This window comes from Anguilla anguilla, chromosome 17 (assembly GCF_013347855.1).
Source record: "Anguilla anguilla isolate fAngAng1 chromosome 17, fAngAng1.pri, whole genome shotgun sequence".
In the NCBI taxonomy this organism is placed as follows: domain Eukaryota; kingdom Metazoa; phylum Chordata; class Actinopteri; order Anguilliformes; family Anguillidae; genus Anguilla; species Anguilla anguilla.
The window spans coordinates 11,878,004-11,900,769 of record NC_049217.1 but is presented as its reverse complement, the minus strand read 5'-3'; the positions used below and the strand labels follow the sequence as shown (position 1 = coordinate 11,900,769).

General features: G+C 47.5%; 1 protein-coding gene across 1 annotated transcript in view; it reads left to right on the top strand.

Annotated features, from left to right (window-relative positions):
• The first annotated feature begins 8,616 nt into the window (after positions 1 to 8,616).
• The window catches only part of LOC118216160 (retinoic acid-induced protein 1-like), a 64,190-nt gene continuing 50,040 nt past the window's right edge, over positions 8,617 to 22,766 (top strand). The window contains exon 1 of the mRNA XM_035397200.1: positions 8,617 to 9,015. The gene's annotated coding sequence lies outside the window, so the exon portion shown is untranslated. The remainder of the gene's footprint in view (positions 9,016 to 22,766) is intronic.

Here is a 22,766-nt window from a genome sequence, read left to right as displayed (position 1 = left end):
CACATCTCTCCTGTGTGTCACAGCAAGCCAGTCCATATTCTGTGTCAGAAAGAAGAGCAGCAGCAACATATTTTCTAACATTATGAAAATAATAACATTCATAAATTCCATACCCGAAAAGTTAAAATAAGATTTGTGATTGGTTTCTGTTCAATGTTTTTGATTTCGTTTTTTGGGGTGCTTCAGGTGGTTCAGTGTGTGCGTACACACACACACGCACACATACACCATAATGTTTGGAACAAATGACTTCACAGATGTTTCTGATTCGTTCAATTGCTTCCTTAGTGCAAGTATAAAACAGTCTAGTATCTAGTCTTTTTTCTAGGCTTTTGATTGCCTTCAGGTGGGCCAGTGTGGGTGCACACACCTGATTCTACTAATCCAGGTGCTTAGCAACGGTTCTACTGGTTGATTAGTAGAATCAGGTGTGTGCACCCACACTGGCCCTTTCTGGATAAGACTGTCGACCCCAGCTCTAAAACATGAAAAGCACCTAATTAAGAAAAAGTAACAGCTTGTTAAAATTCTGGGGTTGCAGTTGAGGTTGGAATGAGAACCAGTTCCCCAGAACCGAATTTGAGAACCACTGTACTAAAGCAACAAAAGAGTTTTTCAAGCTAAAAACGGGAAAATTCTTGATTGGTTAAGTCATTTACCTGATGTGAATCCAACTGAACATGTGTTTCATATGCTGAAGAGAAAACTTAAGGCAACTAGCCCCAGCAGGAGCTCAAGATGGCTGCACTACAGGCCTGGCAGACCATCACTAGACAAGACACTCAGCAAGAAACGTGACTACATTCATTTACATAACTTTAATATGTCCCAAACATTATGGTGCCCTAAAATGGGGGGAGCCCTTGTATAAAAGTGCTGCAATTTTTACATAGAGAAACCAAATTGTATAAAAATATCCTTATGTATATGCCTTCGTCCCAAACGTTATGGAGCTCACGACAAAGATGCTGACATGAGGACAGTATAAAGACCAAAATGTTATAATTACAATTTTTTTTCAAAGTTAGTTTAGTATTCTGCCAGCATTGCAATGTATGTTATTTATTGCCATGCATAAAGTTTCATGCATATTTTATCGAGCATAATTAAAATTATTACAAAAATTTTACGATACATTCTGGTGCATATGCAGAGAATGATAATACTGTATGTTCAAGAGTCAAAAAAGGTTTTTTTTTCTGATACACTGCAATGTATGTTATTTATTGCCATGCATAAAGTTTCATGCATATATTTATCAAGCATACTTAAAATCATTACAACACTTTTACGATACATTCTGGAACATATGCATATTTAAATTTCAAACACCTTTGTGGCCATGTGCAGAACACTCATGAAATCTTGAGCTGTCAGTGACCAGTGACATTTTGACACCATACAATACCTCAAAGAGCCACAAATAGCAGCATGCAGAGGGAAGGATCGCTACATAGAATACTTACTATTGGCTAAATCTATCAATCTAATAGAACAGATTCCAATAACACCATGCATTTTCCCCCTCTGACACTGTGTTACTTATGTCACACAGGCATGGGAAGCCCACATGTATTCCTGGCCAACAGCCCCAAACTGCTGCCAGCACGAAGGAAATAACGTAAATCCAGGGCCTCTGCTTTCCCGTCCACCTATCAGGCCCAGCTGTCTGCATTTTCATCTGCTCTCACCTCTGGATTAAATTTCACCCAACCAAAATTCAAAACCTGTCTTGTGTCTTCTAAGCCTCGTAAACTGTTTTCCACCTTCTCCTCCTGCCTCAACACGTCCCTTTCCCCTCTCTGCAAAGGGCTTTGCTGTTTACTTTGAGGAGAAACTTGACGGCATACCCAAGTTTCTCGAGACAGCCAAATCTCCCCGCCCGCCCCCGCCCCCGCCCCATTACCTTCTTGAGCCCTCCCCTTCTCCTCTCTCCCCACCCTCTCCCCCTATCATCTCCCCCTGCTTTCTCCCCCTTTACAGATGCAGACATATCTCAGCTTGTGCTCTCCTACTGCTTGACCACCTGTCCTCACATCTCTCCTCCAGTCATTCACTTCGGACATCCTTCTGTTTCTTTCCTACTCCTGTCCCTCTGCCATGCATAATTAGCGACCAGCCTGCTCCCATCTCAGACGCTTGAGCCAGACTGGCTTCAGGGCCTGACGCTCCACAGAAACTGCCCTCCTCTCTGTTTGTGAGCGTATCCATTCTGCTCTGCTGGCCTCCATTTTCTTAGCTCTGATTCTGCAAGACCCTTCTGCTGCTCTGACACTGCTGACTAAAATGCCGCTGGATGTTCCTTGGGGAGGCACAGCATCAACCCCCCTTAGCCTCTCCGCAGACCTCTACAGTCCTTGGGCTCTTCCTCTTCTGCTTCTACACCAGATCCCTTGGTCCTGTCATTGCTGCTCGTGGCTGCTCGTATCATTGCTAATTCAGTGACGGTCGACTTTCTTTCCTACCATCCGACCTGCAGGTCTCCGGACGCCATTTTGACCAGGGCAGAAAATCACCACCTGAAGCTCAACCTGACAAAGACTGAGATGGTCCACATCCCTGCCATGTCTTCCCCCCATGTGACCCCTTTCATTTCAGATGAGTTAGTCAGCTTCTTCTAGCACCACGAACATCAGGGTGGTGCTAGATGACAAACTGAGTGGTAATTAGCAGACCCCTCCATTCCACAACCTAGGAACATCTGGCTCCTCCCCCTCTCCTGTCCTTCCTCCCTGCACTTTCTAGTCACATGCCGCTGTCTGTTCTGACCCCAGTGTAGTGGAATGAGCTGCCCATGGAAATCAGAACAGCACAGACTTTGGGCATCCGTCAATGCACATGAAGACCCGCCTCTTCAGACTGCACCTCAGGTCCTCCAATCGGGTCTGCACTTCTGTCACTTGCTGTCTCTCTTGGGACGATACTTTCCCCCTCAAGAGAATTACTGCCCTCCGATCTCTGATTTTTATATTTGTGTTTGCATTGTAAATTGCTCTGGTTAAGAGGGTCTACTAAATGCCTGAAAGTAAAACATTCTGCCACCAAAAAGGCATTTATCACCTTTAAGTGGTATGGTAAGACCATATGAATATTATTAAACAATAACCCTGTGACCTTATTTGGGGGAAACAAAAATAATTTTTGCGCAGCATAAGAAAATAGTGCTGAATACAGAGCAGGCCAGAAGAGATTGACCATGCCTCTGTGTGTCGTCTGTGTTAGAATGGGTTTGAGTTTTTACCCATCCCAGCTCAGAGGGAGACCTTGTTGTCAAGGAGACACTGAACAGCTCATTTGCTCCTATAAGGGACAGAATTCCAGGGTGCTGGACAGTTCACCGTTGTCGCTAGGCAACAGAGAGCTGGATCAGAGATCAGAGACAGGCACCGATATTCAAACGTAAAGCCTCGCATGTACAGCTTTGCGTCTTGTTTATGTAAATAATCTCTGGCTTGGCAATCTGGGCCAAATAATAGTGTCCTTCACAGAGGATTAAACTGCATATTTAGACCTTAGAGTCCTGCTAGGACAGTGAACACTTTCTGTTCTGTAGTGGTTTAAACTTCAGGTTTTCAATCACTGTGAATGTTTTTTGAGTGAGCAGCAAGAAATCAATAACTGCAGTACAAGCAAATCTTTGCTGTTCTCCATTTCTCAATAAATAGGATGCTTAGATTTGGATTTACACACACACACACACACACACACACACACGTTCATTCTGTCACAGAGAACTATTAAGAATACAAGTTAGAAGTAAATGCCCAATGACGTCGGTAGGTTCAGGTGCTAAGCAACTGATCCTAGACTCTAATTGATTGCGGATATGACCAGGGTATGGCCAAGCTAATCTTAGATATGTTGTCAAAGGCACAAACTTCACCAGGAGCCATATTCTGCTGGTGGGCTAAGTTACTGCAGATCTTGGTGACTGACCACATCTCAAAGGGTATCATACCACACATTTCTGGTGTTCATTTGAACAAAAAATATATTTTCACTGTGCTGACAATGAGCTGTGAAAATAAAGATTAATTAATTAATCATATACAGATTATTCATCTAATTTTCTTCTATATTCACAAGTTAGGCAGTGCGCACCACTCCTATCCACCTGCCTTGAACACTCACCCTGATAGGGTGATATCTAATGTTTTCTACCTACAGCGGCACAAAGATATATCCAAGTACTAAATTAGTTGTGTTCTGGTAATGGAGGCCAGAGCAATTATTATTCTATTGGCCATCCATGAAAACAAAATGTATTAATTACATTATATGGCCAGTAGATGGCGGTCTGCTTCAAACTGTAGCAGGCCAACTCCGCTAAATGGATTTAAATGAATATCCACCATTCATGTGCATGAGAGATGTTCCCAATTGGATAAAAATTCTGTGTAAAATACCTCACTGGATCTCTGTGCATGGATTTAGCCTCAGTGTGTGAATTTAGCTGTAAGTCTAAAGTTTCACTAGCTGGCTTTACAATGGCTGGTATGGGGCATTTGGAGGTTTGTGATCCAAAGCAAGAAAACAGAGTTCAGACAGCTCTAAAGCAGCTTACATCGCAACGTCATGGGTCCAGAAGCTGTACAAATGAACAGATTCATTTTGTAGCATTTTCCCTACAATTATAAACATTACTACCAGTTTTTTAAAGTGCTCTGCCACTTTCCCTGAGTGCAGCAGAAATAGATCCCACTAAAATAAGATTAAACTTTTTTCTTTTCTTTTTTTAAAGAAGAAGACGAAGAAGAATTGGGTATTATATGCACATACAACCTCTGCAAACAAAACATTTGATGCACAAACTCTTCTATTGCTTTAGCCCATAAATCCCAAAATGCTTCTATAACAGCCATTGGAAAGTCACATTTGGAAGGTCACCAGAAACTCTAGTAAATATATATAATATTCTTCATTGCTCGTAAAAAGTGCGTAGACCAATTGAAAACATGCACTAAAACTGAAATATCAGAAAACCCCAGATAGTGCACTATCCCTTTAAATAGCATGAGTGTTTTACATGTGACTAAGGCTGTGTCTTGTTTGCCAACTTTGCCTTTCAAAATATAGCTGAAAATCACGATGTCAAAGGGAACATAATATTTTACATAAGAATGCAGTACACATCCTGACAATAGATGAGATCTATTTGATGAGCCATTGTTCAACGCCTGCATACTGTCGGCATGGTGTGAATTGGCTACTCTACTCTATTGACTACCGTCTGATAAAATTATAGCCTACTTATTAAGCATACCTAAGTAGGTAATAGCGTTTATTTAACTTAAAACGCCTCCTCCAGTTTCGGTCTCAGCTAAGATTTTAGTGATAATTATTTTCCTTATAACCATACATTTTCTACAAGACCACTAGACGGCGCACGTGCCATCGCTACTTAACTAATTCATTGAATTTCGACAACGCGTTGTCCTACGTTTTGTTTGTTTTACAAATTGTATTCGTTCATTTCACTACTGGCTTGTTTGTTTTCATTAATATAGCCCATAATTATATATATTTCGAGTGAAAACCTTTTTAGTTTCCCATAAAAATAGGCCATATGAAATATGTGAATAAATAATTTTATAAATAATAAATAAAAGCAAGACGTCATAGGCATTTCAGCTTCTAATAAGATGCAGAGTAATTTGCATATTATGTGTGATTTTGGCCTTGCCGATTTCCCTCGCTGGTATTTAGTGACGAAGATGTAGGGATAGGCCAAATCCAGCTATTTGTTTTACTGTAAGTGTTGTGTCCTCGAAAGATACAGTCATTACTGCTGTTCCTCGCTCACAAATCCAAATTGTAATGGAGGAGAGTTTGTCTCATTAGACCTCCCGCAGGCTTCTGTTTACTGCTGCTACTGCGGGTCCTAATAATGACAGCATCCAGTCCGGCGACATTCAACTGGACCGCTTCACCCCCCATCCCCCTCCCCCTTGTCTCTATGGTAACAGCACCTCCTTTCTACCCACACCTACCCACACAAACGCCTTTTCCGTTGATCTCTGAGCGCGGATACCTGTCCTTCCGAACAGCCTGTTTCATCTTGACAGTCCCCACCAGGTCACAGCTCTCGTTACTATGATGAATCGTGCTTTCGCCTGGTTACGACGAATACACAATAAATAATTAGCCTACCAATCTGTAATGTAAAGACGCACTTGCTCTGACCGATAACTATACATTTTTAATTAAGACGTATGACGTGCACGGAGGGATTTGTAGTAACGTTGTTGGTGAACGTCCGCTATGGTTTCGGGACGGTTTGTTGAGTCGTATCCGACCTAGATAAAGTTAAGATGAAATACCACTTTTGTACGCCGAGGCTAGATATGATGAGGTCATCGCTTCCAGCTGCAATTGAGGCAGCTGACTGCAGGAAACGACTCTCAGATGTGCCATCACGAGGCGCTGGTATTTTATCGCTTCCCTTATCCACGATCGGGCGAGAGTTGCACAGGCTTACGCACTTCCATTTACATTAACCTTGCAATATATGGGGGATTACATCAGGTTGGCAGACAATGAACTGGACCGCTATCCTCTCGTTTCCATGGTAATAGACCTCCGCCCCGACCTCTCCCACAACAGCACTATTCCAGTTATCTCTAAGCACGTGCACCCATCTGCCCAAAATTGCTGGTCCCTCCCCCGTTTTATTTACCATCGCGTTTAGCCTGTTCAATATTGTGCTCGTAAGATTTTTGTTATTGGTTATTTTTATTTTGTATCGCGAGTTTGTTCCCAACGGTTCGTGCAAATTAAAAACTTTTCTTTTTAAATCGCAGTTCCCTTTCACATCGTAGTCGGTCGAATGTGTTTACTGCAGTACTAATACGATCGTCACAATTAATGTGGATATATCTGGTATGCCATTCTGTAGGCCTTTGTCTTAAATTCGGGAGTTTCTGAAAAGTGGAGCTGATGGTAGGCTACATGTTACTGGTAAATATTTTGCGAATCAAAATAAATAAATAACATTCCGGGCAATGGTTCGCTTAATTGGATGAGCTATAATAGTTTAATAAGGCATTCCAACTAACTCGGTGTTGGGGCTAATTTACGCCGCGCACATAGTCTAATTAGCAGGCGCAGTTCTGTTCAGTTATCCGGAGCTTACTGCTCCCTTCCTAGCACCGGTAAATCCCATTATAGCGACACCGCGCGCACACTGATGAAACGCGCAGATTGGTGTGATCCCGCGAGCCCTGGCTATAATGAGGGGCGCGAAGGCATTCACCAAAAAAAAGGAGAAAAAAAAAATCAAAGAAGCGCAGGAGTTGGTGCGTCTACAGGAAACGCGTTCGCATTTTCTTAGTAACGAACAGTAACTGGCTATTTCACCATTTTTTTTTACACTGAATTCAAAGCTCGCGATTTGTGTGTGTCAGTCGTATTAATAACCCTCCCTCTTTGGTGTACAAAGCTGATTTGTCCCAAATTTGCCCGCTGTGATTTAACCTGCGACAATAAACAATGTGTGCCGGTGTGTGTGTGTTTCCACTACCCCCATGTATGCATTTCTGATTAATAGCAGATTTGATCTTCAAGGTCAGGCGGCTGCACTTCCTTCCACGTCAAGTCAGTGCATCTCAAATTATATCAAATTTAAAACCATTCCTTTCTAAATTCCTCAGTTCATTCACGGAAGTCACTCCGTCCTGCTATTTATGATCCAAAAGAAACTGCATGATGCGAAATTCTAAAAACATGGAGGGAAGGGGGTGGGGGGGGGGGGGGGGGGGGGGTGGGGTCTTGGGGGAGCAGATTTCAAATGTTATTCAGCACTGTTTTTACTACAAGTGAAAACATCTCGCGTCAGGAGACTGGCTTGCGGAAGACCTCGTGCTGCCGCCTTTCTGCGGATCCGCGAAAACGGCCGAGCGAGCATGAAAAAGGGGAGAGAGAGACGGTGCGGGTCTGAACAAGGGGAGCAAAAGCACGCTCCTGCACAGCATCCAAATTAGTCCGGGCTGCTCAGTCTCAGTATTCTGAGAGGAGGCTGAGGTTGACAAGGTGGGCTTTGGAGAGAGCAAAAAAATGGAGGGGGTGGAAGTGGGGGGTGGTACCGCCCCCTTCTCATCCTGATTGTCATTCATGGCACAGTCATACACACAGATACTGAGCTGCTGCTACGCTCTCTCTCTCTCTCTCTCTCTCTCTCTCTCTCTCTCTCTCTCTCTCTCTCTCTCTCTCTCACTCTCACTCGCACTCTCTCCATCACAGGAAAACAGGCTTCTAGTTGCCGTTCTATTGCTCTCCCTCTCCCCCTCTATCTCTCTTGCGTACCGTTTCTGCCACCCACTCGTACAGAGCAGAGGGAGAGCGAACCTCACAGTAAACATCGCAGGCAGGCATCCTCCTTTTTTGCCGTCTTGCGGTTGACAGCACCGGAGCAGGTGGTCCCCCCCCCCCCTCCATTTTGCTGCATCCCATTCCCCCCCTCCCCGCCCAGCCCCCAAAACCCTCCCTTCGCCTTCAACACCCCCCCCCCCACACACACACACACACTCACCCAGGACCATAGACGATCAGTCACTCTCACGCGCTCTTCCCCCCTCTCTCTCTGACTCTCTCTCTCTCTCTCTCTCTCACACACACACACACACACACACACACACACACACTCATGCACACACGCAGCCGCTCACTGGTTCGCTTGTGAGGGGGACTGGCTGTTAGATTCACCAGCGCAGCAGTCGCAGCCCACTCTGCTAATTCTATTATACATTCGGTCTGGAAGCTACAGGGCTGCTTTCTAATTGCTTTCCTATTCCCCAGGGGCCTCCCACCCCCTACCCCCCATCCCCTCCTCCCCCCAAAGTGAAGATGGCAGGGAAAGGAAGGAGGAAGGCACGTTAGAGAGAGAGAGAGGGGGAGAGAGAGCGAGCGAGAGAGGCTAACTCGGACAGGGAATACTGGTGCCATTTTCACATTGCAGGAGGGTCCAGCGTGGAGACAGAGCGCGCGAGAGAGGAAGAGAGAGGCTGACAGTCGCTGCAGGTACCGTCTTCCTCTTTATCTGCACTGGGGTTTTGCAAACGGAGGGAACGTTCCGGGCTTGGGACAATCTGTTCTGCAGTGTGATGTGTGGGTTTTGTTTTGTTTTTTTGAGGGGGGGAGGCAGGGGGTCTTAGTGTTTAGGGGTATGAAAAAGGCTTAGAAGGCATGTGCCTGTATTTTCATTTGGGGGCTCTACCGAGGATATGAGGTTTTGCGTGTGCGCAGATAACGTGTCACTGTTTATTTTTATTGTCGGGGGGGGGGGGGGGGGTGGGGCTTTGTGGAATCATTTTCACGCAGTATCAGTAGTTGTCCGGCCTCAGCATTTACAACAACAACAAATGCAGCACCAGCAGAAGCAGCAGCTTCAGCTGTGGCAGTGGTACACTGAACCAGGATTCTTTCTGCCTCCTCTGCTCACTGTGATGAAACATCCTGGTTGCCCCGGGTTACCTGAAATACAGAGGCAACCAAACTTCTGGTGCAAGACATAACGTGCGTTATGAGGACTTTATGAATGGTGAGGTCCTGATAAGTTCTGTCTGTTGACGGTCCCCATAATTCACCGATACGGCTGAAAGGTGACAAAGGGCATAGCCATGCATAAGTGCAGCTGATTGGCTGATGAGTATGGCTGGTGTAGCCCTCACCAGGTTTGTCTGTCTAACAGTATTGGCATCAGTGGGATCGATCAGTTTAATTTTTCGTGTGGTGGTGGGGTGGGGTGGGGGGTGGGGGGGTTGTTGGGCAGACGGTTCCCCGTTAATGTGCGGGCGATGGGGCGATGGGGGAGGGGGGCGTTCCGAAACACGGGGCTCAGCGGCAGCTGCATCCTGCTGAACGCAGCACCGCTCCGGTCTGCCATGTCACAGATGACTGAGACAGATGCCTCCTGACAGTACCCTCTCTCTGAGAGAGAGAGAGAGAGAGAGAGAGAGAGAGAGAGATAAGAGGGAGACAAAGAGAGGGAAGGAGAGAGGAAGAGAGATGGGGAGAGAGAGAGGAGATAGAGATGGGAGATAGGGAGAGATAAGAGGGAGATGAGTGACGAGTGGGAGAGAGAGAGAGAGAGAGGGCGAGTGAGTGTAGAAGACTGGCAGAAAGAGAGAGCTTGTGTGTGCGAGAGAGAGATTAGGAGAATGACAGAGAAGCTAGAGAGCTATGGAATAGCTTACCGCGCTGGGTTCTGTATGACCTATAATTTTCCTTTAAATAATTTAACTGTTTTTAGAGTTTTTGTTTCCTTGGTCACTGAACTGTATGCCAGTCCTGAATGGAAACACTGTGGCCCTGTTCCTCGAATGCTCTTCACACTGCAGAGAGCAATCAATCACTATATCACCCTTATGAGAAACACAGTCACCACAATTACAGAGATTCGTCAAATATACTGAATATGTAAATATCCAATCTACTACCACCTCCAATTGTGCAATTCAAACAAAACCTGCATGTATGGAAGTCAACAGATTTGTTCATGTTCTCTGACACACAGGCAAACTTTGTCATGTATTATAAATGTATTCCCTGCAAATACAGATATTGTAAATGTAGGTATCAATTTTTTCAGCAGAAAGAGAAATTATGTTTGTCTGGAGTAATAGCCTGCGTGAGCTTGTTTGTAGCAGACTGGCAGGAGCGTTTATGGCGTGAATGGGAGTGGTTTCTGTCAACTGATCAGTCATTTGAGCCGGTCACTCTTTCACCTGGTGAAAAGCAGCGCATTGTAGCTCCTAATCCCTCTTCTTTATGCAGGCTGCATTCGCTGGAGTATGCGACATGGTGGTGGTGGGGGGGGGGGGGGGGGTACACTGCAAAATTGAAAACAAAAAAACGAACTATATATATATTTTACGTTTTTAAAAATATTGAATTCAAATTTTCAGTATTTCATGAATTACACAGTTTGACCTTCAATTAAAATAAACATTACTCCTTAATAATAATAATCCATAAATCCTAATTATTAAACATTTATATTTCCATTTGTTACAAATAGCTACACTACATGGTGCGTCATGTACTCACTTATAAAGGCTTCCATGTACATGCGTGTTAAATAGCCCCTGTATAGCCCCCCATAGTGCTGGTTGGATGGAGGTGCCAAATGAGTGGTTTTATAGAGGTGGGGGTCCTCAGCCATGGTGGGTGTTTTAGGGAGCCCTGTGTCATGGCCCTGTCAGGGCTGTGAGGAGCGTGGGAGGTGAGGAAGTCAGTCGGGGGGGGGGGGGGGGGGGGGGGGGGGGGTTCAATTGTGGCTGCTTCACGTCTGCTTATAGCGCTCAGCTGCCCTGATTGCCCTCTGTCCTGATTGGACAGAGACCCCACTCCCGATCCCCCATCCCCCATCCTTGCCCCTCCTCATTGGTGGGTTCAGTCAGCCGTTGAAACATTCTGCCACCTCCTCCGGACCTCTCCTCCCCAGTGCGGTCAGGCCCAGGGCAGCTCACTTGTCTGCTGTCTCTGCCCAAAGCTCGACAGCTCCACCCTTTAGACCAATGGCAATGTGTCTTGGTCAGGTGACTGTAGTCCATTCCTCTTCCTTTATTGGATGTAACCATTGGAGATTCATTTGGTGGTTCCTGTTACTGACTGACGCACTGACCAGCTGGCTGACTCACACCAGTGGTCAGGGACTTCTGAGAAATCGTGATCTTGTGTCGGTGAGGCTCCAATTAATGCTGGGGGGTTCATGCCAGCTCACGGAATTGACCTATGCCATAACATTGCCTAAAATGCAAACCAATCAGATTGCTGGAAACTAATCTCCCGAACTGGCACTTCCATTTCTAGATGTTCCGCAGGGCACCTGCGTGTTTCAGACTAGCCCCAGGATAGCTCATAAACCCAGTGGCCTTTGTAAGATGCAGTGCTGTGTCAGAAATCAGGAGAGGGTGTGATACATGTAGCCTCGATTCTGGCTGGAGCATCTCCACATGGTGTTTTGATTATCCTCCATGCTGCAGAACCGGAAACAAAATCTGTGTCCAGAAAAATACGAGAAGAGCGTCGTCTGCTCTGGTGACTTCCTACCACATCAGCGGTCTGTTGATCTGTGAAAAGGGATATTTTTACGGTAACTTGATTTCATGAAATCGTCTCTCTGTGCACTTTGAGGTGACGCAGTCTTGCACTGGGGACAGTGCTCATTATGACTGTCCATATCTGATGATGCTTTTTATGGTGTGTTCATTTTGCACACTACTAATCCCCAAAATGAACAGAGTGGTTTACCGGTACGCAAACATTTCTGGTTTTGCTCAGTGTCTCTGGGTGCAGTGGCAGCATTTGATCCAAGTAGTTCAGAAAAGGCTTCAGCATTTTTGTGAAAGGGGAAGGTGCTGAGAAATTTGTGGAAGAGGGTGATGCTGGGTAATCTCTGGAAGACTGGAATACTGGGTAATGGCTGGGACTATGGCAATGAAAGGGATGTGGGCTTATGGGTGTGAGGGATGCTGGGTATTTAGTAGGGGTATGGGAGAGCAAGGGATGCTGGGTGATGAGTAGGGGTATGTGAGTGAGGGATTTTGGGTAAGGACTTAGGGTATGGGAGTCAGGGATGTTTGGTAATGAGTAGGGATATGGGAGTGAGGGATGCTGGGTAAGGTGTAGGGGTATGGGTGAGTGAGGGATGTTGGTTAATGAGTAGGGGTATGGGAGTGAGAGGGATGCTGGGTAATGAGTAGGGGTATAGGAGTGAGAGGGATGCTGGGTAATGAGTAGGGGTATGGGAGTGAGAGGGATGCTGGGTAATGAGTAGGGGTATGGGAGTGAGAGGGATGCTGGGTAATGAGTAGCGGTATGGGAGTGAGCGGGATTCTGGGTCATGTGTGGGAGCATGGGAATAAAAGGGATTATGGATAATGTGGGGGCGTAGAAGTGAGGGGGGTGCTGGGTAACGAGCAGAGGTGCAGGAATGAGAGGGACGCTGCATAACGTTGTGTGGGTGACCAGGTACTCGGCTCGCTCATTAAAACGATCCGCCGCTGGTCCGGGCGGCGTGGAGACTCTTGGCTTCTCTCTCCGCGTGGATCTGCGGCTGGCTCCTGATCGTCCTCCTGCAATGTTCACTGAGGCGCTGAGCCGTGGCTGAGCGGAGCCCGCGTGTCCTCTGCAGCGCCCTTGCTGCGAGCGGGAGCCGCTCCGCCTGCCGCCGCCGCCCCCCTGTGCCCCTCGGAGCTGCGTCTGCTCAGGTGCGGCCCTCACACATACGCCCAAACGCGCTCGCCCCCCACACCCCTGCCTGCGGCACGCCACATCACACGCCAACGCGGGCCTGACATCATTAACGGCTGCGTTTCCTAGGCAACAGTCGGAGTACCCAGGCGTTTGTGTGTTTGAATCCCTGATGGGGCGCTGCTCTCGCGTGCTTGACAAGGCTCATGCGGGCACCCAGCTGTATACAGCAAGCCTTCAATTTGCGTAAGGGATATTAATGTATAATTGATGACATTTTTGGTGTGTGGACTGTAGGCTGTAAAATGCTGTAGTCATAGATTCTCCTGTCGTACTGTGTGGACTGTAGGTTGTAAAATAGTCTGACTCTCCTGTAGTACTGTGTGGACTGTGGGGTTTAAATGGTCAATGGCTCCCGTTCCGTGCTACGTAGACTGTACAGTGGAACATGCAGTTGCCTACAACCCGTGCTGTACGTGGAGAGACCAGCATAGTTGGACTTGGTAAACATTCTTTAGTGTGGTACTGTGTGCTGTGAAAGCTGGTATTCTAAATATTTAACTTCTAATGGAGAAAATTAAGTAGTAATTACAGGTATGATGGTAATAGAATTATATTTTTCATTATCATCAGCAATGTGATGATTTGTAAGGATTCAAAAACGATTTGTTGAAATGAGTTTCAAATGTCAATGATATGAATATTGGCTTGATTTACTGTCTGAAATTTTTGACGCACGTCATTCCTTCTCCCAGTTTTCTCTCCTGGTGCTTGATGGGAACAAGGCCACAGGCTGTCCCCCCCCCCCCACCACCCCCGCCATTCACTGACCTCACCTCTGAGCACGTGGAATGCACTGATCACTAGCCCCTACTTACAGGCAATTGGGCCTGAAAACTACATTTTTATTCTTTTCCCCCCATTTTATTAAAAACAAAAATCCTCAGGGAGACTAAAAGAGAGCAAGACGTTCAAGTTTCACGATTAATTATAAAACTTGAAATCGTCTTCGGAGACCGCGTGCAGGTATTCTCAAACAAAGCTTGCAATTAACCCTCACACTTTGATTACCTTTGAACAGCGGATGTCAAAGAGGCAGTTTGAACATTTGAGTCTTAATTTGGACACGGAGGATAATGTGTCCTTTGATCAGAGCGTGAAAGCTCTCTCTCAGAGCAGAAATGAAAGAGATATTTGAAAAGTGGCAGAGATGTTCATTTAAACGAAGCAGTGATGAGCAGAAAATATTCAGTGAGTGGAGGGAGTCGCTGAATTGAGACTTTTATTTGTCCTTTTAGTCTGAGCGTGCCGTCGCCGTGACAGCCATTTGCCGCGCGCGGTTCTCATGGAGCTCTGAAGCAGCTTTTCAGGGCGGCTTTGAACATGGTCAGAAAAGACTTTACGGCAACCTTAAAAGCATAGCCTGCATCACCTGTGCCAATTAGAATGAGGGAGAAACAGCTCCTGTTCAGGCTGTGCGTGTGTGTGTGTGTTTGTGTGTGTGTGTAAGCATGTGTTTCTGTGTGTGTGTATGTGTGTGTCTGCATATGCACAGGTGTGTGTGTGTGTGTGTGTGTGTGTGTGTGTGTGTGCATCTATGAGCATGTCTTTGTGTCTACACCTCAGCAGGTGTGTGTGTGTGTGCATGCATGTACAAGCATGTCTGTGTGTCTACATATGAGCAGGTGTGTGTGCATGTAGGAGCATGTCTTTGTGTCTACACCTCGGCAGGTGTGTGAGTGTGTGTATGTATTTACAAACATGCCTGTGTGTTTACATCTGAGCAGCTGTCTGCGTGTATGTCTGTGTGTGTGTGTGTGTCCATGTATGAGCATGTGTCTACACCTGAGCAGGCATGTGTGCATGTGTGCGTGCACGTACAAGAATGTCTGTGTGTTTGCACCAGTGCAGGTGTTTGTGTGTGTGTATCTGTGGTCTGGGCAGGTATGTACAGGAATTGACATTACTCTATCATTTATATCTATCACCAGCCAGCCAGTGAAACTGAGCAGGAAATGCAAATTTGGTGTTGTTTGATTGGATGTCGGTGGTGCGTATGACCTCTGGGCGGGTCGTATCATGGCAGTAAGGGAGTCTCCACCAGGTGAAGTTGGCGTGACCTTGAACCCGCCCATGACAACGGTAGCTAAGGCCCTCAATAAGCCCTTCAGAACACACACAAAGGGGCGGAGACCCACAGGGGCATTGTATTGTATCGGCTGTGATGTCACAATTGGATTGAGGGGACGTGTTTTCTTACACAGAGCTGTCAATGCATGGAAGACTTTGCCAGGTCATGTAGTAGTGGAAGAAGCCTTTGGGGTGGTCGAACATGGCTTGGTGCAGCCCTGGATTCCCTATAGACTGTAGGCAAATGGTGAGCAAAGCTGAGCAGCGCAACCTTTTTTTTTTCATTAGTATATTCCTTTGATCTTCTTCCTAAATCTTTACGAGCGAAGTGGTCCCGTCTACTTTTAGCAGGAAGCCGCGGGTCGTCATCACATCTGACAGGATCCTCTCGGTTCTGCCCGCAAAACATGCGCCGGCTTGGTCATGAGCTGAGTCATACCAAAAAAGATTTGGAGGGAAAAAAATAAGGCAGACCACTGCCTCTGAGCTCAGGATTAAAAGAGATGGATTGTGGGTAATGGCCTGTCCGGAGGGTGACCTTGAGCGCCGGCCACTTTTCTACCGCAGAGCCCGGGATGAGCAGTGACCCCCGCGGGCGGACTGGCGCGGAGAGAGCTTCCCTGACCTCGCCCGTCACTCGCCGACCCCGCCATTCTGCCCAAGACCCGCTCCCCACGCCATTACCTCACCCTCCGTCTTCCCGCGTCCACTTCGGTTTCTCTCTTATTTATTGCTTTTTCGAGCAAGGGCACTGGCTTTCCAGAGGAAAGGAGAGTTGGAGGAGATAGGCTCATTTCACAAATGGCGCTTTGCATTGTGGGTACTCCGTGTGTTCGACTCAAAAAAAAACGCGAGCGCTGAAGCTCTGTTGGTTTAGCGTTAGCGGAGGGAAGATGTGCAGAGGAGGAGAGGCGTTTCTGAAGAAGGTGCTCGCCCGCGTTTTGGGGACGCTTTGCAGCGCGGCTGAGCGACTCTGACAGGAACACAAAGGTGTCTCACCGCCATGGAAACCCCCGGCCCGACCGCCAGCGATAACTAAAACAATGGCCCCCCCTATCTGTTCCATCAAACAAAAAGGACACATCGGTTAAGCGGAATCGCGACAAAGACAATGGACTTGAGCTTTTCAGACAACAGAGACAATGGGCAAACAGAATTCCGACAACAAAGAGAAAGGGTCATACAGAATTCCGACAACAAAGAAAAGGGGTTAAACAGAATATTCCGACAACAAAGGCGATGGGCAAAATCTATTTGGACGTTAAAGACAATGTGCAAAAATGTGTCGAGGCGGTGAGACGGGATTGGTGCAGACGTGGAGAGAGGTGGGCTCGGCAGGGGGAGACCAGAGGGACCCCCTGTGTTCACTGCTGTCAGATCACAGCACCGTAAACACCGCGACGGAGGGGGGTCTCTCCGGGAGTGGGCGTTAGCCCCGAGCCTCAGCAGCCAATCGGCGAGCAGCGGAGTCTGTAGGCATGGCGATTACGACAAGGGCAGACAGCATGGGCACCCTGGGTGCCCATACTCGTGTGCAGGGCTGCTCAACCCTGCATCTAGAGGGCCACTGTGCCTGCGGGGCTACTCAGATCTGGCCAAAGGGCCTTCGTGATTGCGTTCCTTTCGTCGAATGAAAAATATGGAAAAATATATTTCAGCCTGAAAGTCAAAATGTCAGTTATAAATATTACAGTGCAGGGTTGCAGTTTTTCCTGCCTAATTTTCGTGCGCATGCCTTAAAACAAAAGCAACGGTGATTGATTATATTACGCATATATAGAACATAAATTAATCAGAGAGAATCCACTGTAAGTACACAACTGCTCACACTGTGTGCCACTGCAGTGTGATTTTATACACTGATGGCTGCAGGCTCCACTCCGGCCTAAGTTACCAGTGTAGCGCATCCCCTTACAAAGCCTGGCACGCACACACACACACACACACACACACACCCTCTCACTGTCCCACCCCCCTCCCCTCTCTCTCCCTCACACACACACACACACCCTCTTTCTCTCCCTGTCTCTCTCTGTCTCTCTCTCTGCCACACACAAACACATACGGACACCCTCTAACTCCCTCTCTCTCCCTCTCTCTTACATGCACACACACACACCCTCTTTCTCTCCCTGTCTCTCTCTTTCTCTCTCATGCACACACACACACACACACACGGCTAAGCTGCAGGAGAGAGGGGTAAGTGAGGGAGAGAGAGAGGTGCTATGTACTCCTGTCGCCAGAGCCACAACTGCAGTGAAAAGCACACCAGAGATCGATGGGTCCTACATCAACCCTGGTGGTGGTGGTGGTGGGGAGTGGTCTGTCCAGATTCCCTCTGAGGTGAACTGAACAGCTCACACTAGACCCCAGTGCACATTTATTTATCGTATTTATTTATTGTGATAAAAAGTGTGTTCCATTCCAATCGCTCATAAAAAGCTGGGCAGTTGGGCTGGAAGGTTATAGTTTTCAAGCCCACAGGCAGGGTAGGGGGGGCTCTACCATGTTCCCTTGAGCCTCACCCAACCCTTAAAAAGATGACCAAGAAAAGGTTGCATAAAATAACCAACACAGGTAACTGGAGCTTTAATTGGAACCAGGTGGTATGGTCATATGAGCTCGAAATTGAGCTTTTTGGCCACGCCCATCAGCATTGGGTTTGGGATCGGAAGGACTCTTACATTGAATATAATATCTGATAAATCTTGTGAAATATGGCGGTGGATCTTTGATGCCATGGGGTTGTTTCACATCTGTGTGTCCTGGGACTGTTGTTAAGGTCAGTGTGGAATCTAGAGCTCCGGAAAGACCGAAGACATTTTGTTCAACAAACTAGTATCTCCCCAGGAAGCTAAAAAGTGGATTGTTCTGCAAGACAATGATTCCCACGGACACTTTAACCAAGAAACGGTTAGTTGACCACACAATTCTGTTTAGCAATGGCCACGTCAGCCTCCAGACTTGAATCGGATCAAGAATTAGTGGTTTGAATTAAAGTGAGCAGTCCACAAGCGCAATCAGATTTTGAAATATTTTTTGAGACAATGGTCAAAGGTGCCCCCTCATATGTTCATCGATCTCATGAAACTATATAGGAGGCAACAGTCATTTTATATTTATGAGCAAAGGGTGAAGAAAGTACTGAAACGAGAGCACTAATAATTTTGTCTTGTTAGGAAGTCAACAAGATTACTTGTTAAAATAGCATTTTTCTGAGCAATTGTATTAGCATTAAATAATATCATTTTCCCATTGTTTGAGAACAAAATATCATTCATTACCCATGTTGTTTTTATTACAGCCTTTATTTGGTAATCTTTATCAAGGGTACCAACAATGTTGGAGGCCACTGTATGTGGAATGTGAAAGATTAAACGAGAAACTATTCAAATAGACAGTAATAAATAGATTTTAAAAAGAAGGATGTGCAAGAGGGCTGCAGGAGCAAATGGCAGAGAGATGGAGAGAGACTAGAATGCGCGGGAGAGAGGTTCAGAGCGAGAGAGAGGAATGGAGAGAGAGGCCCTGAGGAAGAGAGGGTGTGTACAGTCTGTCACAGTGACGCAGTCTTCGGCTTCAGTGTAAATTCAGAGGAAGTGAAGAGGAAAAGCTGTTCTGTCAGCGCCGTCTCCCTCTCCACTCTCCCTCCCTCTCTCTTTCTCTCTCGCCCTCTCGCTTCCTCTCTCTCCCTCCCTACCTCTCTGTCTCTCCCTCCCTTTCTATCTCTCACTCTCCCTTCCTCTCTCTCTCTCTCTCTCTCTCTCTCTCTCTCACACATTCTCTCTCTCTCCGCCTTGCTCACTCACTCTCTCCTGGTGCATGATGGGAACAGGGCCACAGGCGCCCCCCCCCCTTCACGCAAACCTCATCACAGCACGTGGTACCCTCCCGTCACTCTCTTTCTCTCTCCCTCCCATCTCTCTCTCTCTCTCTTCCGTCCATCATTCCCCCTCTCTATCGCACTCTCTCGCCATCCCCACCTCTCCCCATCCCTGTCTCCCTCTCTTTCCTTGTATCTCTTCCTCCATATATACCTTCCTTCAGTGCTGTCTCATTCCTCCTCTCATTTCACTGATGAAGCAGAGTCAGAGTACTGTGACACGCTGTTTCTCCCTCAGAATTCCTCCATCTTTGGCTCTCTCAAATTCTCTCAAATTCAGATTTTTTATTTGCGTGACGAGTGATCTTGTGTTGCAAAGGCATTAAAGTGCGCAAGTTAAATGAACAACTTCCCCACCCACCCTCTCTCTGTCTCCCCCTCCCTCTCTCCTTCTCTCCCTCCTTCCCTGTCTCTCTCTCACACGGACGTGCACGCACGCACCTTGTGATTTATGCAAGACGCATGCATATTGTGTCACACAAGGTTAACTGCTGAGGGTCTTCAAGACAGGGGCAGTTGAAGGAGGGATGTCTGTAAAGAAAAGGGAGAGTGCCTTTCTTTGTTTCACTCTGTGTTAATTCCCCAGATTGCCAATGAAATAGTCCCTACATGTGTTGCGCTGTGTGTGTGTGTGTGTGTGTGTGTGTGCATGTGTACTTGTGTGCATGTGTGTGTCTGTGTATATGTATGTGTTTGTATGTGTGTGTGCGTGTCTGTGTGTGTGCGTGCGTGTCTGTGTATATGTATGTTTGTGCGTGCGTGTATGCGCATGTGTGCGTGTGTGCGCATGTGTCTGTGTGTGCGTGTGTGTGGAAGCATGTGTCTGTGTGTGCGTGTGTGTCTGTGTGTGCGTGTGTGTGGAAGCATGCATGCTCATGTTCTCGGTTGGCTGAGGCTTCGCCTCCAGCAGGAGGTGGCCGTTCGCCCGTCTCCTCGCTGCGGAGCTTCTAGCCACCAAAAAATTCCCTGCGAGGCTCCGGCGGCGGAAGCGCGTGTTTATCTGGGAGCTCCGCGTCGTGGCGGACGCGTCTCCGAGCTCACCTCATTAGTGAAAGGGAATTTCATGCTTTGTTAAACTTGGCCTTCTGCAGTAATTACAGCGCTTAAGAGGAGGAGGCTGCGAAGGAGAGAGCGCTCCTTTCTCTGCAGGTACCTCGCGCCCCGTCCCACACTGCTAACAGCGCGCGTGCAGTACAGCCTACAGTACCGCTCTAATGCGCCTCCTTCCTCTCCATCTCCTCCCCCCGCTGTCCTTCCCTCCTCCCTCTCTCTCTCTCTCCCTCTCTCTCTCTGTCTTCCCTTCTCACTCCCTCTCTCCCTCTCTGCCTCTCTGCCCTTCACAGGCTGCAGTCAGCCATGACTTTAGGCCATTAATGCCCCCACCCTCATTTTCTCCCTCACTGATTCACACAGACATGACCCCCCCCCCCCCGCCCCCACACACACACACACAAGCGTGCACGCCATACACACACAATGCACACACAAACACAAAATGCAGACATATACATATGCTATACACACAGACACAAACACACACACACCCGTGTGTGAACTCACCCATCCCCTCCAACACACACACACACAGAGCACACTGTCCCTGGATGTTGTAAATCTGTTCTGAACGTGCTGGGAGGCCAGTGTCTGCTATCCTGTCTCAGAGCCACATCACTCAAAATGAAAAATCACATAGAGAAACAAAACTGCTCCAGCCTCAACACCTCAGTGCCCACACCCCCCTCGAACACCCCCCCCCCCCACCTCTCAGTTACCTTAATCCCCTCAAACACCTCCCAACAACTCAGTAACCAAACCGCCCTCAAATATCCCCATACTCCACAGAAACCACACACCCTCAAATCCCCACGTACCTCAGTATCACCACTCCCCTCAAACACCCCCTCACACCTCAGTAACCTCAGTAACCATACCCCCCACACCTCAGTAACCACACCCCCTTCAAAACCCCCTCGTACCTCAGTACCCCCACTCCCTCAAACACCCCCCCCACACCTCAGTAGCCACACCCCTCTCAAAACCCCCTCACACCTCAGTACCCCCACCCCCACACCTCAGTAACCTCACCCCCCTCAAAACCCCCTCACACCTCAGCCCCCCCAACCCCTCAGTAACCTCACTCCCCTCAAACACCCCCCCCCCGACACCACAGTACCCCTGCCCCCCTCACATACACCCCCATGCTTCAGTAACCATGCCCCCCCCCCTTAAAACCCCCTCACAATTCAATAACCAGGCCCCCCACCCTTCACACCACCTCTGTGTATTTCTGTATGAAACTCCTTCTCCGCTCATTCTCCTAATATGGGCAAATTGCTGGCCGTGCAGGGGAAGAGACAAGTGTCAATATATTCCCTTAAAGGTTCTAAATGAATTGGAGTGAAGAGCAGTAAAATGGCGGCTTGGCGCCAGGGCACACATCTGAAGTGATTACCGTTACTCAGACTCCTTCATCACAGGCTCAGTCATAACAGAGTCGGTGAAACCACGTCTGATACGCAGGGCGGCTATTCGCTGGGGGGAGCTGAACGGCGCGTCTCGCGGCTCTGGGTGCTTTGTGGCCCTCCGTTGTTGCCGTCCGCGCCGATCAGCGCGGCCGTCGCGGGTCAGATCGCTCTCCGCCTGCGTCGCAGCTGGCTCCTCCCCCAAACACCTTCGCTTTCCAGCTCTGTCTACTTTGAATGAACCCATTAACTCCTCTCTAAAAACAAAGATGGAGGAGCTGACAGGATGGCACACGAACGCCGAACGTCGGGGCTATTCTCTCCATTACATCATCCCGCTTTTATACGGTGTGATCTAATAGCACACTTTATCCCCCCCCCCGTCCCCCCGTCCCCCCATGGGCCGTTCCTCCCTCTGCCTCTCTGACACTCGTATGATTAATTCACTCGCTCTCTTTGTGTGCTTCCGCAATGACACTGGCACACTCCAGCCCAGAGATGCAGGAGTAATGGGGACAACAGCAGCGCAGAGCATTCATACCGTGGTGTGTGTGTGTGTGTGTGTGTGTGTGTGTGTGTGTGCACGTGCGTGCGTTTGTGTGTGTGTGCATGCTATCATTGCTGCATAGGCTTACTTGTGTTCTTAGTAGTTCAAACACAACCCTGTCATACAGCCCCAAAACAACCAATCACAAGAATGAGACTGGCTCATTATACCCCTTTCCCACTGTAAAGCTGGAACCAGGCTGGCTCGTTATACCCAATTCCCACCATAAAGCTGGACCTAGACCGGCTCATTTTACCCAAGTAAATCTGAGATGAATTATTAAATTCCAACATACAGTCTGAAGATGCTTTATATGATGTTTCATGGGACCTTCCTCAAATGGATTCTCATAGATTGATTAATTTGCCTTAGTCTGACCAAGTATTCACCTGGACGAGGCTGATACAGCTATGATTGTACATCAACAGTCCTCGTTAAATAGTACTACTAACTGCTAATAGAACAGTGCAGCTGTGAAGACACTCAATTAGCTGATTAATACATGCCACTGCTATGGAAACTACAATCCTCTGCTATGGAAATACACCCAGAT